Source organism: Ambystoma mexicanum, chromosome 4p (assembly GCF_040938575.1).
Source record: "Ambystoma mexicanum isolate Mex_15411 chromosome 4p, UKY_AmexF1_1, whole genome shotgun sequence".
NCBI classification, from domain to species: Eukaryota; Metazoa; Chordata; class Amphibia; order Caudata; family Ambystomatidae; genus Ambystoma; species Ambystoma mexicanum.
Window position 1 is genome coordinate 933,261,954 of NC_090927.1, and position 16,075 is coordinate 933,278,028.

Below are 16,075 nucleotides of genomic sequence, written 5' to 3' on the forward strand. Positions count from 1 at the left end.
TGAAAAAAGACTAAATACTTTGCCAAAAAAGTTGCATGCCTTAGAACAAGTAAGGGAAGGTAATGGAGGGAGGTGGGACAAAAATAATGTCAGAGCAAGAGTAGAATATATATGTATATATATATATATATATATATATATATATATATATATATGGAAATATATAAAGAGAGGATACCTGGAAGGATACCCAAGTTAAACAGAGGATACCGGGAAGGATAACTGAGTAGAGAGATACCAGGAGGATACCTGAGCTAGAGAAAGGATACATCCAGATACCTTTAATATCGTGCTAGAAGAAGCCTGCATTCAAAGTCCTGAAAAGATAGAGCTCAGTAGGAAACCAGAATCGATGAAAGAGGTGATCTGAAAGGGATGGGCTTACATTCCTTGTCAGAATAGGTGATAGGGGCAGGAGATTTATGTAGCCGGCCGGAGACTGTCTAGTCTATCATGTCTGACTTGTGTTTTTCTAACCTCTGACGTCATAAAGTAAGAACATTTTTGGGGGGAATTAACATGAAAATTGTGTGATTGTATAGCCAGGATGTTGTATGATATGAATTGATGGTTGTGAAAAAACAGGATTGGAGCTTGCTAGGATTGGTGTTTGCTCATATTGGAAACGTAAAAGTATAACAAAGTGTTATATGAGGAGAAGGTAAACAGAAGTAAGCATGGAAGACGTTACACCGTTAATACACTTGTGCAAACAGTTGCCAAAACATGCATTTAAGCTGAAAAAGTACAGTGCAAAATGGGTTAAAGGAACCGCCCACAAAATGTTTATGCCATGGCCCCATGGCAGATCGCTATCTAAAATGGTCTTGCAACACATGACGACATATTTGCACGCCACATACACTGGCAAAAAGTTAGACAAATGCCTAGCTAGTTTAGAACTTTGGAAAAGGTACCAAGAGGAGAAAGAGAAGGAGCCGCCGTTAGATTGGATACTTAACATATGCACAGAGGGGGGTGAACCGCCTTCTGCGCCACCCACCCCATCTGAAACAAAAATCGAAGCCAGTAAAGACGAAGGATTATACCTGTTGAGGGAGCTTAAAGCAGCCGCGGGTTTTAGCAACCTGGTATATGAGCCACCTAAGCAAAGTAGTGATGAAAACCCAGACAAAGATTGAGATAGAGATATCTCCTCCAAAGTCCCGAGGGACAAGGAGAGACGCGAGAAAGACAGAGGAGACCAGGCACAAGCAAGTACATCTCTAGATACAGATAGAGAGGGCAAGAGATGGAAAGGAGATGAGGACAGAGCTGATGAGATGGCAATAACACTGAACAAATGGATGGGAGGTCCGATTCTCTTGAAACTCGATGGTAAAGGCATTGAGGACGTGAGACAAAAGGGAGAGCCAGATGATTCAAAAGGACAGAGAAGGAAAAGGAAAAGGAAAAAGGATTGAGAGACGAGAGCATCAGGAAAAATGATAGACAGAGACGTATCGCGAAGAGCAAGAAAGGAAATGCGATCATAAGCCCAGAACAGCTAACGATCAGAACAGGCAGGAACAACGAAGAATCGGGGAAGAAGAACAAAAGATAACGGAGAAAAGAATAAAGAGACAAAGGGATGAGGAAATACGAAGGGAAAATGAACATAGAGATGCGAAGAAACAGGAAGGATATAGGGTCAGATAGGAAGCAAGGAAGCGCAGAGAGTTCAATGATGACATAGAACATAAATGAAGACAGAGGGCAAGTGATCTTGAATATCTGGAGAGAGAGGTTAAAAAACCTGATCCAATAGTAGACTGGGAAGACATAGCAGAATTCTTTCCTAAGTACGATTCAGTACCAGGCACGTCTAGGGCAAATATCAAAGATGACTTTGACACCAGAACTATCCGAGAAACAATCGATAGAATATATGATGAAATGGGGCTAGAACAAGTACCCCAAGGGAGAGCAGAGGATGAAAGTTTTGAGAACACTCAGTTGTAACACACTGAGGACGCCTCCCGAAGTTGCAGAAATAGAGAGTACTAGACAGGTTCACACTAAATAGAGGAAGATGAGAGGAATTGCACGAGTTGGGCACAGATAATATCAGATGCAGAAAGAGAGGAATATGAGGAAAAGGAAGAAGAGAGAAGACACGAAAAACGCTTCTCTGGAGGAAAAGGGATAAAATGGGCAGATTCTAGCGAGTCTGCACCTAAGGTAACAGAGAAAGCCACACAATCGGAGAGGCATTAAGGAGTATCTTATGGTCAGAGGTGTGTGTCTCCACTGCCCTATGTGGCCGACTAAGGACATTTCCAGGTAGACAGCGATGTGGGACTATCACCCCTGCAGTGGATAGAAAAATTATGAGAGAGGAAAAGGAGTGGCATGTGTTACAATTCCCGTTGCTCGAAACAGGAGGAACGAGGCCAGAGTATATTCCATGGCCAAACATGGATTGAGAAAATCTGAAAAATAAGATTCCAATGTTAACACCGGGAGCCGGAAAATGGACAAATGAGTTCGAAAAAATGATGGGAGGGAACACGTTAGCTATAGTGTATAGCTATATATATTTTAAATAAATATTGCGATTTAAGGGTCTTTTAATCGCCATACTAGGTGATAGAGCTGACAATGTGTGGACACGGGCAGGTTATCCTGGCATGACTACAGTTAATACTGTGCATGCTGGAGCTCCATTTACCAATTGTAGAGCCACGGTATGGAAAGCATTATGATTGCTATACCCAGACACTTCTGACATGGGAGCCATAATGACACGAAAAATGAAGGAGTCAGAGGATCCTTTGCTTTACATTCAAAATTTACAAGATGCCTAGGTATTGAAAACTCGGGAATCTTGTGGGAAATCTATATCCATGTTTACCATATATTATGCCAAGGGCTGCCAGATCAGGTGCAAAACAAGCTAAACAAATTGGTAGGAATTGAGGCCAAACCGTGGTCTGAAATACAGTTGACCATAGCACACTATTGCAAGCTACTGCAAGAGAAGAATCACAAAAAAGAGGCTGCACGAAAAGCTGAAGAGGCAAAATGAGTGCAGAAAAAATTGCCAATGTATGCCATTAAAGACGCAATGATAACTAGCACAGACGGATCGAACATACAGCAGGTCAATAATCAACAACAGGTTAATCAGGGCAGTAATGGATTCTACCCCAGTGATAGAGGCTTTCGAGGAAGAGGATGGCAGAATAATCAGGGAGGTTTCTAAGGTAATCAGGGAGGTTTTCAAAACATGCAAAACAGCAATCTGGATATGTCAAATGGGCAAAGAATCGGACCACCGCCAAAATATTGGACGTGTGGAATGACAGGGCATCTAGCGCGCACATGTAGAAGTCAAGGCATGGTGCAAAATGACCAAGGAATAAGATTAGGAATGGTGAATCCACCTTTGTCTTTACAGCAGGGTGGACATGGAGTTGCACAAAATCACATAGTGCAGCAGCAACGCTTGCAACCTCAGAATATGACACATTTTCCACAAGGGCAGTCTCAACAGTCACCTTTGCAACTATCACAGACAACAAGTGCAGGACAGGTACTGAATTCTAGAATGAGAAATAACACTGGTGATGGAGGAAATCCATTCACTCAGCATGGGACAGAGTTATATATGAATTAGGACAGCTCACTGGGAATCCTGATGTGTTCTATCCTATTATTGACACCGAACCCTCACGAGGAACCAAGGGTAGATGTTGTTATAGGGGATAAAGAATATTCCTTCTTAGTTGACACAGGTGCAACACACTCATGTATACGTGAAGGCAAGTTTTCCTTATCTGGCGATGCCATAAATACTCAGGGCTTCACAGGAGCAACAAGTTGTGTTCCTTTTACAAATGAACTTCCAGTCTCTATAGGAGAATGTGACATGAATGTGCTACTGCTATATTCAAGGCAAATCGCCATTGAGGAAGGGTACAGATTGACTGACGTCACTGATAATGATCTGTTTGACGAACAAACAGTTGCAGATGAAACAACAGTTGAGGTAAATCTCGTTTTCTGGGTGAGAATGATCAAAAGAGAGGTAACCCAGAGAATGATGCTGGCACAAAACGGTCCTGAATATTTTGATGAGGACATGGCCCAGTTGCCTAGCTCAGTGTGGACCACAGGCCCCTCTGATGTAGGCTTGTTAAAAGGAGTAGGAGAAGTGAGGATTAAATTGAAACCAGGAGCAATTTTGCCAAAAGCACGACAATATACCATGTTTAGGGAAGCAGATGAGGGGATTTTCAAGACAATTTCTGCCATGATGGAACAGGGCATCTTAGTGACATCAGATCGTCATGCAATACCGCAGTGTACCTTATCAAAAAATCAAAGTGAGGGTGTTGGCGTTTAATCCAGGACCTAAATCCAATAAAGGATATTGTAGAGGCTGAGTTCTCTCTAGGCCCCTACTCATGGACAATATTATGTAATATACCGATTGAGCAAAATATTTCACAGTGATGGATTGAAAAATGTATTTTTCTCAATCCCAAAGCACAAAGACTCACAAGATTTGATGTCATTTACGTTCAGACAGATCCGTTTGAACAGCACAAGGTTACCCCAGCGGTACTGTGAGTCTCCTTCGATTTTCAACAGAGCCCTGCAGATGGATTTAAGCAATATTGCATTTGAGAGAGTTGTCAATATGTGGATGACATTTTAATTTGCAGCACGCAGATGAGACGTGCAGACACGATTCTGTTCAGCTATTGACTATATTTGCTGAGAAGAGATATAAAGTTGACAGAGAGAAGTTACAATATTCTCAGCAAGAAGTGCTTTACATAGGCCAGCTGATTCCACATGAGGTGAAAAGGGTTACCCCTGAAAGGACTGGGGCCATATTAAACACAGCCAAGCCACACACGATAAAACAGATACAGAGTTTTCTAGGCCTTTGGAATTATGTCAGGGTATGGGTCTTTGACTACAGCTCATGAACCAAGCCCTTGTTACAGGCCCTAAAGAAAGCACAGGTGACAAAAGAAAAAAACTGAATGGACTGAGACCATGGAAGAAGGGTTTTTTGAACTCAAAAAAGCCATTTGCACGGCACCTGTTTTAGAAATTCCCAATTATGCAGAGGAATTCTACCTGTTTTCACACATGAATGACAGTGTTATGACAGTAGTACTCATACAGAGGACCACGTTGGGGTACAAGCCCCTGGCATACTACAGTCGGAATTTGGACCCAGTGATGAGAGGTCACTTCCCTTTCGATCAAAGTTTAGCTGCCACAGCATTTGCCATAGAGAAGGATACAACCATTGTGTTGGGATGATCAATAGCGTTGTTCCTCAAGCACGCTTTATTTGCCATTCTAGAGAAAGCGAAAGGCACATTAACATCTTAGAGAGAGTCTGCTTATGAAGTGATCATATCAAAACCACCCCTTAAGATAATTCGATGTAAGATAGTGAACTCAGCTATGTTCATAGCAGAGCCAGTCACTGACGGAGAGCCAATCCATGAATGCACGAACTTTGAAGAATTCTAAGAAGAGATTGCCAGAGTGAAAGAGAATGCATTGGCAGAAGGAGAAAGGGTGTTCCCTAACCCCCTCTGAAAGTTAATGGCGACAAGACAGCACTGGTAAACCGGTGATGCCTATAGCCCTGTTAAAAATAGCATTGGAACAATTGCATTATCCAGCACACATGTCAAAAGAGAATCTGGCAGCAATGATCTCTGAAACTGGTTTATACCAAACTTAGCAGAGCATGTTGCATTTTTCAGGGTGAACTGTATAATCTGCCAACAGTTCACGGCTGGGCATACACTAAGAGTAATTAGATGAGTTATCCAAAGGCCCAATGGACCTTTTTAGCACTTTCATGTCGGTTATGTCGATATGATTCAAGTATGTAACGGGTACAGGTATCTTATTGTTGTGGTGTGTCCATTCTCTAGATGAAAGAAGCAGGTCCATGTGCACACCCAGACTCTACCTGTGCGGGCAAATTTCTGGTGAGAGAGGTATTTCCCAGGTGGGGACTATGTGAGTTCATGAGGTAAGATAATCGGCCTCACATTGTTAATGCAGTCTTTGAACAGATTACCCTGCTGCTTGGTATAAAGCACAAGTTCTAGTCGTCGTAACATCCGCAAGGTAATGGAATATGTGAGAAGCTCAACGGCTTGTTAAGGAAAGGATAGCCAAGTTGAAGCTTACTCCAAGGAAGGGATGGCTACACTGCCTTCCATTGGCACTGTATGCACTCAGAAACCAGCATGGTTCTGACCATCCTCTTACACCCCACGAAATAGCAACAAGCAGAAGGATGCACACTCCATCGACACCCCGAGATAGAGCTAGATGTGATGCTCAGTCAACAGGGGAAATTTTAGGATCAGAAATGCAAAATTACTTCAATTGCATGACATCTTGTTTTACTGTAATTTCAGGATAGCTGCAGCGATGACAAAAGGGTGCAGGGCAGCACAGAACACAGAAGAGATACGACAACAGACCCGATTCAAAGTTTACGTCTACCACCAGTTTTCCCTGGGGACACAGTCCTGGTAAGGAACCACACAAGAAAAAAGTGCGACGAGCCAAGGTTCAACGGACCCTTTAAAGTGGAAGACATCACTCCCTCTGCAGTCAAGCTACAAGGAAGAAGAGCTTCGATATTCCTGGGTGATATAAACCATACAACGGAGAAGGCCCCCTGCCTGAACCCCAACACATAGAGACTACAGACCTTGTGGAAGAACCACAGCACGTGCAGATGAGATCCATGATGTGGAAGAAGGACGCATGACCAGCAAAGCAAAGGCAAAGAATTTTTGTGCAAAGTTGTGGTTCAATTTGGACATATCCTCTGAGCAAAAAAGGGGATAAGGACATAACAACGGACACTCTGTGCATCCTAGTTGCAGGGTGAAGAAGATAAATTGCACGCGTGAGCCACAACATAGTCTGTTGACTTTGATCTTTGGACTGAGGCACACTGAAGCCTTGATAAGAAAAGGATATGGCAAATTTTGATCGAGGACAGACAAATTGGAAGAAAATACAGTATCCAGACTCTTTCCAAACAGGAGCTTTATTTGGACTCACTTATGATGTCCCACAGCAGTGACATAACTAAAGACGTTTTAATTTACTTTGAGTTAGTATTAAGATCATACCTGTCATTAGTGGGAAGGCTCACTATCATCACTGAATTTCTTCAAGACCATGAAAACGAAAAGACAATAAGGAGGCTGCTCATTGTGATCGCCGAGCATGTTCCTCCTGCTTCCAGAGTACGGAGAGGAAAAAACAAATGTCCCAAGCAGAGGAAGAAGTGAATAGGCTTGTCAGCTTACTATTCTTTCACTTAATTGAAGACTGTCCAGATCTTGTTGGGAGCGACACTGACGTCTTGACATTTCTTCAAGATCCAGCAAACACAGAACATTTGAGTATAATCCTGAACGGAATCAAAATTCAGCTTGCTCTTCATGCTCAACGAAATCACAAAAGCTGCTCACAGTGAGTACCGAGCAGTTCCAGAATTCCGCAAGGACAAGACAAATGTCCCTGTCACCAGAAGATAGTACACTAGCAAACAACGTCTTCTTTCACCTGATTGAGGACTTTCCAGAACTTGTGGGGAGGCCCGCCAATGTTGACATCCTCACTTTCATCAGAGACCCAGCAAATTCTACACAGATGAGCATGCTCCTGCATGGTACTGTGATGCAAGTCAAACTTTCTAATCATCATCAGAATTTCCGTAGAAGATTGTAAACTTTCCACCGATGGACATATTGAGGAAGTGTTGAAAAAGAGTACACTGTTGCTGGCAGAAAAACAACATGTCCTCTGGAGTGAAACAGATAAGAGGCATTGACTGGGAGATTGTTTATTTTGAACATGTAAACTAAGAGAATTGCTGAACTTAGTGCCTGATTTTGACAATTTCATATACAGGAAAGAGAACTGTGTCCAGAGACAAGAGATAATCTATTAGTCAGAAGGACAATTGTTCTAGTACCTGGAACCCACGAGCAGAACCGGCAGAATCCAGAGATAATATTGCCTAGAATGTATTAAAAGTTAGTTTTCTATCCTCAAATGATAGAGATGGGCAACAAAAGCAGCAATGTTGTCATCCCTCTTGAGGAGATACACTCTTATTATTCCAGAACTAAGTGTTGTGAATTGACATATAGAGGTATAATGTATCTATGCATTGTAGGCATTGTTGTTTTACTGCCACTGACAATTCTGACAGCGGAGTGAGTGAACTTGAAATGGATGTGATTAGCAATGACACACACACACGTTTGGTAACAAGTACATTGAAAAGCCGGAGACAGGATCGGCAGAATGAGAATGAGAAAAGGTTAAAGTAAAACCACACACACACAAACGATGAGTGCACATAGACCAGGTCTAGTGTCAATAACTGCAGAACCACAATCCAAAGAATAGGAGAAGGCTGGATAATCAACAATGAGAAGTTCCACTACAAGAGAAGTCAAAAGACAAATGGAAAAAGCTGAACTTTTAAAGACACAAAAGGAGTTGGAGAAGAAACCAACAGACACAGCATTAATATGCACCCCTGACCCAGCACTGAAAGGGGAAAGTGCAAGCCCAGCAAAACTCTCACGTGCCGAGATGATAGAAGAATCAATATGGCTGTTCATAACCAGAGCAAGGAAACGACAAGAAGACAAGCAAAGAATTGAAGACTTTTTCGTACTTAAATGGTATAGATGAAGATGCCTGAAACATGGATGGAAGTACCTGAGAATCCTCCAGTGAGAAGAAGCTACCTGGATGCTATTAAAGATGTGATGATAGCAAACTACATGAAAACCTTGAGAATCAAGAGAAACAAACAAGAAGATGATAATGAACTAAATGACTCCCTGGACAGCACAGCACACTTGGGAAATAACATCTGGTACCAACATATGAAAGAAGTCGGACGACGAAACTCAAAGGAGGAATGCTTTGTTTGCGCACTCCTACCTTACAGCATCGGGAAGTCAAAGATCTTTGTATCTGTTGAAATAGATGTGCAGACGGTGCACTGTCTACCACACGTAGCAATGTGCCAAGGCCAGTTCATGTGAACCGATGCCTCACTGAAATGGGCGACTGAAGCAATGGATCCAAATGAAGATGATTATGTCCAGGACATAAAGACAAGAAACAATGGAAAAACAAAGCACATTGTGATCAGATATGAGAAGCGTGGAGTTAAAGGATCAGAGATCAGAAGAGAAGAAAATCCAAAACTGAACGTTCAAGGGAAATCTCCAGAAGAAGCTCGAAAGTGGAAAAAAAGAGGCCAAATGCAAATTTGGGGAGCAGTGCTTTCACCAGACGGTTGGGAGAAAGGAGTGGTGATCTGCAGAGCATGGATGATCTTCGGTCACTACGAGCCCACCATTGACATAGTACGAATTGGATGCAAGCCATTATGGTCAAAACTTGCTAAACTATTGACATGGGTCGAGGACAGAGGAGGACACTTGCAGATAGTGCCATTGGAGAGCCCAAAATTCTGATTCAGGAATAATGGCACAAGGAAAATGGGGGAGAATCAGAACTGTGGACGAGTTTTTGATGCCCCAGAAATGGTACATGTTACTGCAGTGATCATGGATCATGACTGGGCATTTGGATCCAAAGCATATATCAGGCTGCCGAGACACTGGGGAGGTATTTGCACACTAGTGAATGTCCATGTTCCAGCGTTGGTGATTCCAAAAAGTGATCTGAATGTTGACAGTTTCCTGAAAGCAGATGCTCACCTGACGAAGAAGAGTTCTGTGGAACTAATGAGCCGAATGAAGAGAGAGAATTACTTTTCTGCCAAATCCATAGAAGCTTTCAATGCAATCCCATATGAACATAGACTGTTAAGTCAGACTTCTTCAGTGTTCACCTACATTTTTATGCCAAGAGTTCAAGTTAGAGCAAATACTAAATGGTTGCAGATAAACCAGATGGGAGTTGCTGCAGACCATCAACACAACCATAAAAGGATTCAATGCAATCAAGGAAGAGTTAAGAGCAATTTGACTAATGACTCTCCAGAACAGATATGTCCTATACATAATCACAGCTATGGATGGAGGTGTTTGTCTAGAAATCGGAGAATCATGTTGCACATTTATACCATGTCACAACGACGAAAATGGAACCTTAACAGAGACCATAGGTATGCTGACAAAACTACAGAATCAAATGATTGATGAAACTGACGAAGTGGACGACGACAGCTGGTTTGGATCACTATTTTCATGGGTTCCACAATGGATAGCAGATGCATTCAAATTCCTATGAGCCCTGCTAGTGATGATATTGCTCGGATTCTGTGTTATCAAGATGAAAATCTCTCAGTGCCAGAAAACTGCGAAAAAGGCCATAGGGATGAAGATCATGATTGATGTCGAACCAGGATGGAAACCCAAGGACCTGATTGATGAAGAAATAAGAGACTTTGTAAAAGCCAGCATTTATGCACCAGAAGGAACAAAGTTTTGATATCCCAGGAAACATAGAAATTATGTGGGAAAATTGATTTATTGTAATCCAAGTGGACAATGTCAACTAATGACTTGGAACAAAGATGAGCATGTGAGAACAGCAGGAAGCCTGAGGTGAGTCATAAAGATAGGGACATCAAAGATGTATTTCTTCAAACCTCTATGTCTGGATCCAGAGAAGGAACTAAAAGTGGATCCAGAGGATGAAGTAAAGGTGGATACCATGGAAGAAATGAAAGTGGTCAATGAATCGCCCAGAGGGGGGAGTGTAGAGAAGGTCCCAATCAAGACCCGCACTCCAGCTGTCCATTTTGAAATACCAGGAACGTTCACACCAAAATATGTGACATTTGATGAGCAAATAAACCAGCAGAGAGCCACAATTGGGCTCTGTCCAGCACCTATCTTAAGAACAGCACCTGTTGAAGTACCGCCACCTAAGAAAACCTGGACAGTAAGGTACCCATTGAGAAAGCCATATCAACAAATGAAACAGAATGAAGATTGTCAGAAAGCAATCCCTGAAGAAGCTACAAAGATACGGAAGGAAGACGAATGGCGACGTCACAAGAACCCGGACTGACTCACATATAGAAGATATGACAACCTGCGAATGATGAAAAGAGACGAAACACCATGGATAAGTGACATCCTAAAGCTAAAGAGAAATAATCAATGTCAAAGATGTCAGAAATAATGCCACATGCACGATGAAGATATTTATTTAGTTTACACGTGTACATATCCAAGGAACCGCAAGAAGCAAGAAATTGTGAGGCTTGCTTATGCTTAGTAGTAAAATAGATTGCGGCAGGCACCACCTATACATATCTACCTAAAAACAAACACTTTATATAAGTATACTTCCACTATGCACAAGAGCAGAATCAACTAAAGGTTACTGAAGGTCTCAAGAGAAGAGCTTTGCAGCAAACAAATCGAAAATTAAAGACAGAGAGAAACTCAGACACATGCAAATCGTGCCAGAAACCCAAGGTCGTATCGGCTGAAATAGACCAACAGTGGATACAATTTATGAAAGAAGAACAGAATATCCTGTTGAGAAAGGTCATGATAAGCCAGAGAAGGCAGATGACTGCAAGAATTAAATCAAATACACAAATTAAATGACAAATAAGACGACTTCACAGTGTCGGAATGACGTGACTAGCCAAGCGAGAATGGATGAAACGTTCACACCTACGCATGGCCTTGTGCCATGCACAGATATCTTCATTTTTCCAGACCAAGATGCAGTCTCGAGGCCAACCACAAAGAAATAATTGACACATGACCACTAAGGTGATGATTGATTGGAACAATAATTGGATGGAAGCTGGGGGTGCATATGAGCTCTCTGCACCTGGCCGGCTATTCTGCATGCTGCTAGCTAAGTGGAAATGTATGAGTGGGGCTGTTGCCAACCCAAACATAGTGGACCAAGTAATCTAGGGTCCTATAGTTAGTAAACCCAATGAGACATCGTACTTTTAGTGACGTTTACAGTAGCCATTTTGAAGGTAGGGCTTAGTACCCCACCAGACAGTGTTTGTCCAATCCCCTCACTTCGTTACCATACACAGATAACCATATACAGATATAGTATACAGATATAGTACCTATATTAAAGTTGCCTTCCTAGAACCAATAGAATTGCATGCCGGATATTAAGCATTACACATCAGTGATGACAAGTTTTTAGTATAAATTATGTGTTTTTTATGAAATTCATTGAAGTTGTTGAAGCGAGAAGGAAGATCTAGTGATTGCTGATATTCATGAACTTGCCTTTTTTGTACTTGTCATTAAACGGACTCCCTTTGCCAAACCATTGAGTTGTCATTATTGATTTAATTGGAGAGTATTAATCTGCATTCCCATCCATCTCACTGGTGCTGCTGCCTCATCTTAAAGTGCTATTGGGAAACCCCCAGCTCTATGGGCCGGTTGGGGTCCTAGTGCACACAATGTTTCTGCAAGGCTTCTTGCAACAAGACACTCCAACCTAACTGAACACAAAACAGTGAAAGCTAAATGATAGAACAAAGCCTATACTTTTGTAAAGAAAAAGTGTTCACTTTGCACCTAAAGCAAGCTCATGCTAAAACTGTTCCAGTTTAACGAAGTTTACAATTAAAGTGCTTACCTTACAAAGAAAGTCTAGTCATTTAATTAAGTCTAGTTATTTACACTTCTTTTGCATTTTATTAATTATTGAACTAACATGGTATACTTCAACACTTGAAATGCAGATCCTTTTTTGCTATAAGCACTAAGTGCTAATAGCCTTATGAACCCCATCTGGGGTCATTATTGCTTGAGATAGTGATCCATCCTGAACTTGCGGCCTGAGTCGAACTTGAGAGTGGGTCATTATCCAACAATAATGGCCCCTCCCTCGTTTTATAATGCTAGTCTGATTTCCAAAAATACAAGCTAAGTCTTTTAACAAAATGGATGCAGCATGTACACCGGCTTTGGCAAGTAATTTACACACGAGTAACATGTATTTGATTCACAAATGTATAAGGATGTGGACATTTTGGGGACCCAGAGGACTGATTCAGAACGTTCAAAAACCTTTGAGTCATTTTTGACGGATGTGTTTATTTATCTTTGTGTTGCACATACACAATGCCTGAAAGTGCGATTTTCCTTTGATGGATCACTTCCAACGACATTACTGCGTTAATTACACATGACTGATGCATAGCCATCCAATATACTTTTCCAGCACACAGGCAAAAATAGATCGAATCCGCCAGGTCCATAAATAAAACCCACCAAACAAACCTCTTCCTAAAATTCAAACAGAGCCTTAATTATACCTGAACAAAATCATAAATTACACTTTGATTTAAAGCTTTGAAGTATGAGGTTTTCACGTTGTTTTTTTGTTCCAATGTGTGTTTTGGTAAAGTAGTAACAGCGTCTGACATCATTACTTTGCATATAATTGGGAATGTGTTTTTTTTTATCATTTCCGACATAACCAATCCTATACCGACTAGTAATACAATTTATGTACGTTGCTAATCTCTCTTCCAATGAGGGCATGCTGCTATCTTTCTCTAAAAGTGGGCAATTTTAGATGATAATGTTAAAAATCATGCAAAATGCATTCTAATTAAGCCCAATAATCTTCTTGTCATCTCCACTAATATCTATTTTGGAGATAGATTCAAATGAGTTGCACCAAGACCCATCTCTTTCAACACCTGCATGTCCCCACTGGCCTAAGTCATCAACATCCACCAAATGGGCTTCCATAATATAATGAAACAAAGATACACGATGGTCTTCAAGGGCCAGATTATAGCAAGTTGGCACCGGTACGAGTTCAAAGTTGCACCATGACAAGTGCAATGTAGAATGGTATTAGCAGAAGAACAAACATTGCCCTAGTGCAAAAAACGTGCACTTTCAATGCATTTTTGTAGCAGGGCAAACTTTGCCCTGGTTTAAAAACGCATTGAAAATGCATGTTTTTGGGCCCAAGGCAGCGTTTGCCGTAGTGCTTATACCATTGAAAATTGCACTTCTCATGGTGCAAAGGTTGGGCCAGATGTTTTTTGCCCTAGTGCTAATACCGTGCGACTTTGCACTACCACCGGTGCACATTTTCTCGAATCTGTCTTCAGTAAGGCTTTGATGGAAGCCAGCCAGTGGCAAGTTCCCTCCTTCACATTCAAAGTTGGATACAAAATACCTGCCTCCGCATTAAAACTGGAAAACAAGAGTATTTCTCAAGGGTCCAGTGGCAGCTTCTTCTCGCTCATTTTGTGACTAACTTCCCAGTACATCGCACTGACCCTCAACCACTTATGGCCCGATTTACAAAAGCACTTTTGAATGGGGACACATTCCCACTGTGGTAACAGCATCTGTATGAGTTTGCCAGGTAACAACTTTGAGCAACTCGCAAAGTGGCTAGAATCATGCTGCCTGCTTCATCTTGAGCTCACCAACCACCTAACCCCAGCCATGCAGTTCCTACACTGGCTGCAAGTGAAATACAGCATTGACATGAAGACCCTTTGAGTGGCACACAACTCCTTTCCCCGCATCACTGCTGACCACCTCCCCATATTGCTCTCCCATTACCAACTGCCCAGATGACTAAGCTTTAGCAGCAAGAAACTGCTGCCCACGTATGGACTTGGATGCAAGCACTTCAGGGAGAAGATACATTCACTTCGACGTCTCCTCCAACGGAAACTCGTTTCTTACGTCACGCTGTATGGAACCTAGAGTCACTGCGCCATTTTCCCAAAGGTAATTGGGTAACTTTCTAGTTATACTTGATGGGTGGTAGGATGGCCAGTGTGAGAGGTGTTAATCCTCTTTGAGTTAGGTATTTACATCCCCACGGAGCTTTTACCCGCCCAGTATCATACACACATCCTGTGATTCACAATAATATCCGATAAACGACTCCGACTACATCACCTCCCTGCAGAAGTCTCCTGCTTCTGAGGAAGTCAAATAAACCGCATACATGCAATCCCAATTGTTAAAGTTCAACAAAGCCTTATAGATATTACAAACACACATTGTTAGCCATTCAAAAATTCAAAATACTGAATCTGAATGAAACATTTTCCAGCATTATAGCTGTGGAAAGTAGGCCCAACTCCCACAGATTTCCAGCAGCTGTTTGCTTTCAGAGGACCAGACGGATATAGGAATTACTTGCAGAAAAGGGTTGGAATGGATACATTTAATGTGGCAGATGTCATTTCTGAAACCATTGTTTGAAATCTGAGCAATATATGGTTTATTTTAAAAACATCTCTAATAACCCGTAACGTCGCAAATGTATTTTACGCAATGTCCCGCCCACGCAGCGTGAGGCATTTTGAGAGTGCTCTAAAGAAGAGACACGTGACCGCGTTCAGTTAATCAAATGCCTCTAAAAAAGATATTGGGCCCCCAGTCCATTATAACGAGAGGCCGAATGGCGAAGCAGTGATATATTGTAATCTTAATTGCAATTGGATAGGCATTCATCGCTTTATTCCAGATATATTCGTGATAAATGGAGAGTCAGACTCTGTATATGTGTTAATGAAAGGTCACTGAGGTTTTACGTTGTGACAGGAAGCATTTAGTTGCTCAGCACTGTTAACAATCGGTGCTAAAGAATTTAAACTGTTCCCTGGGTTCTGCATATTTAAACGACGCCTGACAATATGCCGCCTATGACAATTTATCGTATGCCCTTATGGCTCTATTGAGTATCCTATAACAATGATTTTTTACACCTTTGCTTGACGCAGTGGTTGTAATTCGTTGGTTCATTAAAATGTAATTGTCAGCTAACTCATACTCACCTTCGGGAACTAAATGGCTCCCACCAACAGCACAATAAGATAAAAACACACTTATTTGCTCGCAACTTAATACACGCCTCAGATTAATGACGACATGTGCCCCTAGGGCCAGATTATCTAACATTTGCACTGTAGAGGAGCAGGTATCCGCTTTGCCACTAGTTCTTGCCCCCTCACCACCATCACATAGGAATCGTCGAAGAAGAGCAGTAAATGGGACCCCCTGTGTCGTTCCCATACCAC